Source organism: Condylura cristata, unplaced genomic scaffold (assembly GCF_000260355.1).
Source record: "Condylura cristata isolate star-nosed mole 26May11 unplaced genomic scaffold, ConCri1.0 scaffold00006, whole genome shotgun sequence".
Taxonomy (NCBI): domain Eukaryota; kingdom Metazoa; phylum Chordata; class Mammalia; order Eulipotyphla; family Talpidae; genus Condylura; species Condylura cristata.
In genome coordinates, this window is record NW_004567107.1 from 47,742,065 (window position 1) to 47,746,992 (window position 4,928).

At 34.9% G+C, this 4,928-nt stretch overlaps 1 pseudogene; it reads left to right on the forward strand.

Annotated features, from left to right (window-relative positions):
• Nucleotides 1-4,243, forward strand: part of LOC101637283 — a 19,244-nt pseudogene extending 15,001 nt beyond the window's left edge.
• Nucleotides 4,244-4,928: the final 685 nt, after the last annotated feature.

A 4,928-nucleotide genomic window follows, 5' to 3' on the forward strand; every position in this document is an offset into this window, starting at 1 on the left:
CACCCTCCGCATCTCTGGCCTTTACCTCAGTTCTTTATGAATAAATAAATAAATCTTTAAAAAATAAAATAAAAAATAAATAAAAAATAAAAAATCTAAGGCTCAAGTCTGACAGGGAATTTGTACTGAAATCAGCCTGGCTTGGAAAGAAAGTTACTCAATCTCTGAAAGTTTTTTAAATGAATGAATATAAATCTATATAACTGACTAAACCCATGGCTTAACTATTAACATGATATTAAGATTAAATTTTGTAAACATATTTGACACTTACTTTGCAATTATGTTATCTGGAAGTGCTAATAGGAGAGGCATTAGAATGAGCTTTTGAAAATAAGAATGCACGATTTCTGTCTTTCTTGCTATCTCTACTTTTCTCCTGTGTAGACTTGGACTGGAAGACTGTTTTCTCTATGGAAAGCAGATCAACAGAATACAGAACCTTAGCTGAGTTCTGTTCATTTCCCTGCACTCATCAGCATCAATTTACATGGTTCTACCAGGACACATTCTGACAATATTGCTCAGTGACAGGGTGGTAGTTCTCATTGTGAATATATTTTTCCTTACATTTACATTCTTCCCATTTACAATGGGAAGAACTGAATTTAAATAGAGTTTCTTATTCATAGATCTGAAATCCGTCAGGTAAAATATTTTACTTTGAATATGGGGCAAATATTTGTGCTTTGCAAAAAATAATTTCCAGCAACATTTGGAGTGAAGTAAAACATGCAATACAAACCAAATTAGTTCCAGAAGGCTGACATGCAAAACAAGTGAGAAACTAAATGAGTTTTAATATTTTTGTCTTGCTAAATTACATATTTCAAATCACTTCCTGCATATTCCAAAACGGTGCTTAGAAAGTGGGTTTGCTGTGAGTAAACAATTGGGAAATAAGAATGAGTGGGAAGTTTTAAATAAACAAAGAGGCATCACAAGTCTCCTCCTTAATAGTTTAATAATGTCTATTCCCTGTATAAAGTCATGACATGCTGATACTGTCCTAATTTAACCTTTTACAGCCATTCCTGCCTCATTTTTTGTAATGCTCTCCCATATTTATCTATCTAGTTCTAATTACAAGGAATCACCTTGAGCTCTTAGGGTTCTGTATGGTCCATCATGCTCCTATGAATGTATTGGTGTTATTATTCTCCCTGATTCAGATGACATGCCCTGACCCTGTCTCACTGGGGAAGATGTAATGTGCATGATCATACAGTTTGAACTTTAATTGGAGTATTTCTACTCGTAAAGACAGAGCAAAATATTCCTGGTCTATTAAAACCCTTTGTACATCTTTCTAATAAAGTACTAGATATAGTACATCACACTATTTTCTCTTTCCTTTTTAATTCATTATTTTTATCTTATTACACCATTGTTCATTTTTGTATAGTATTTGATTTCCCCCCTCAAATGTAGTCTCCCTAATTTTCCTGCCGACACAGTGCCCATGAGCTATCACCATAGTATCTTGTGCTCTTCCCCCCCTGTTGTAACCCCGCTTTCTCTCCCCTTCCACACTGTACACCTCCAATCTGTGGCCTGTCAGCAAATTTTGTCTTTTTCCTGACCCCTGGTACAGTTTCCCTATATTCTACTAATTTGCAAGAAAACCTGCACTTCTATATTTCTTGCAGCATTATTTACATTAGCTAAGAACAGTTGTAGAAACAACCTAAAAGCCCTAAAACAGATGAGTGATTTTAGAATATGTGGTATATAAACACAATACTACTCAGTGATCAAAAAAAGATAAACTCATGCTATTTGTAGCAATATGGATGAAACTGGAAGGGATCATTCTAACTAAAATAAGTCAGAAGGAAAAAGAAAATTATTGAATGACTTCACTTGTAGGTGGAATATAGGGAAACATCACATCAGTTTTAATGTTTGTACTTCAGTTTAGAGTCTTTAGAAATCAGGGACATATTGTATTTATTCTGGAATCTGCTGAACATTTTTAGCACATAAGTTTCCAATTAAGTATTTAGAGTTAAAATGATACTACATAACACTTCTGCTTCTCACCTTTGGGGAACATGGACACACCTTTGAGTGGAGAAGAGAAGGAATACCTGGAAGTGGCTCAGGAGAGAGGGCGATGACAGCTCCTGAGAGCAGTTGCCATCTGTGTTGAAAGATCTTGAGGTGTTGTGGAGGTAACTTAGAGAATTCTAGCAATTTGAAGAAACCCAAAGTCGTTGCAGCCTGGAGATGGAAACCAACTACTGGAATTGTTATTCCACAGAGATGGGGAAGTTTCAAGAATTGATGAAATTGACACTTAAGGGGAGGAGGGGGGTATAAAATGGCATGAAATGCAGTTCTAGAAAAAGATGTGGAGAAGAAAAGTAGTGATACTTAGCAACTGAAACACAGTTAATAGAAGCAAAGCAAATACTAGCAACAACTGTTAACCAAGCAAAAGGGGAAAAAGCAACAGAAAAAGCAAGAAAACAATTTAGTTTCTCTGAAGAAATAACTAATATGCACATAGGATTAGTGCAACCAATGCTGTCTATCCCCCACTGACCTGTGTTCCAGGGGGGCACTGTAACCACACCCACTGTGGTTGATGAGAAATGGATTATTGGGACAAATAAATAATCCTTCCACTAATGGTGTAAATGGTCATTTGCCAGGGGACATATTGCCAGATGTCCTTGCAACCATGACAATCAAGAATTATATCAATAAATGTTACTACCAAATCACAGTAATGAGTTTTGTTGGAACCTCCAGGGCATAGTAGAGAAAGTGAAGATGATGTAGAGGTTATGTCAACAGGTCCTTCCAGGAGAGTTAGTGCCTCTGATTTAATAAATAAATAAAAACATACAGAATCAAATACTTTAGAATTGTTTCTTAAATAATTGAAAACCTATAAAATAAACCAACTAACATTGGCTCAAGTGGGATTGTGTAGCCCATAAATAATGACAATGAACTTCCTTTCAAAGCCAAAAACCATGGTTTAAATTCTGAGTCACTAAATGAATATTGACAGAATAATCAAATTAATTATTGGAAAAAGATGATTCTGTTCTGTTCATGTTGCCCTGTTGTATCCCAGGTGTGGTGGACTTGTACATATTTGTTTCAGGAATAAAACTTCAGGGAAATGCCCAATGTACATGATACTAATTATTTTGAAGCATATTTTAAATGAGAATTAATCATTAATATGCACCATATCTCAGATTAACAAAAGCCCTCATTTAAAAGTGAAAGCCTTTAACTTCTGTCAGGGGGGCAGAAGAAATTATCTCAAACTGTATTATTCGTAACCTTTGTAATTTTCTTGTTTATAAAAACTCAATGAAATAAAATAAATTAATATTATGTAAGCATATACCATTTTTTTTATGAAAACCTGCATAACTCTGGAATAAAAAGTGGTTATCCAAAAGTTACAGAGCAAGATCAGAAAAAATCAGTTTTCAGTGTGTGGGTATGCAGGGAGGGAAAAGATATGAATGCACGAAGAGCTGCATCATGTTTTGGAGGAATTAACTATTTCTTGTGTTTTTGCCCATTTCCCTCACTCAGTCTATTTTAATTTCCCCCATTCTTCCTCCTTATCACACTCTGATGTGGTTCTCTCTCCCCAGACTCCAACACATAATGCTCCATGGAAAATATTGACTATAGGGAGGAAAAGTGTGATCAATTCAAATTTTCCTCTTCCTATTGCTTTTAACTCAAATTCTCTTAAGTATTTCCTTCTTGCTTATATGCCCATTTCATGCAATCACCATACCATTAAAATAACCTAGGTAGAGTAATGCCAAGTTCTGAATTTTTACATGGCTATTTCAGGTAAAATGTTCAGAATTATTGAATTGTACACATATGAATAGAGGAAGAAAAAGAGACACTAACGAAAGTGTTGAGAAAAATCTATATGGAAATAAAATGCACTGTTCCTATAATTTTACTGCAATGTAAACTAAAAGAAAATGTTTTTATAATTTTTATTTTATATGAAAATTATGTATAGGAGAAAATATAAATTCTGTCATTCTGTATATTCATATATGTCTATGTAGACTTTTTTTTCCTGTTTATTCCTATAAATTTATTTAAAATAGTTTATATAAAGCTAACTGTATGTCACATATTACATTAAATGATTTGTTTGTGTTTGCAGAAAAGCAGTTGCCAAGATATAGTTAAGGTTTTGGATACATTGTGGGAAATGTATGAAAACGCTAAAGAGTTAGGATGAAACGCAGGATAAGGGTTTCTTTTTCAAAAGGCAGGTTGAAACTATGCAAGGAAGGAAAGAAGGAAGCTTGGTTATGACAGATAGTCTCATGCACTGTTCTAAAGTTTGATCAGGACCCGGAAAGTCTGCCAGGCAAAATCTCCACAGGGGCTTCTTGTTTCTTGCATAATGAGCTCACCTTGCGTTTGAACACATCTTTCGTGCACTTTGTCCCAAGCAGCACTCCTAGAGGCCTTATTCAGTCTCCCCCAGCGTTCCCCGGATCAGCAGCTGGGAGCTCTGGTCAATCTGCCTTCTTCTGGTGCAGAGCTGTGTGGAGAATCCTTTAATAACAGCTATCTGGCATGGGAAGTATTATAACTTTCATTTTATAGAAGAGGAGAAGGAGGCCCAAAGAGGCTAAATTATACTCTAATTTCACAGATAAGTAGGCGGCATTGATGCAATTCAAACAGATTTTTCTGACCTCTGAGTTGGAGTTCTTCACACTTTTCAAACTGTTGCAAAAGAAGTCACAGAAATGATAACATTATTATCTTGCTTGGCCCTAAATTGTGCTATGAGATTGTGCTGATAAAATTATATAGTTAAAGAGTTTCCATATTTTAAACTATGTCCCTTGCAATATATCCCAGAATTTCAAAATAATGGACATATGAAAATGAGTTTGTTAATAATTACTAGC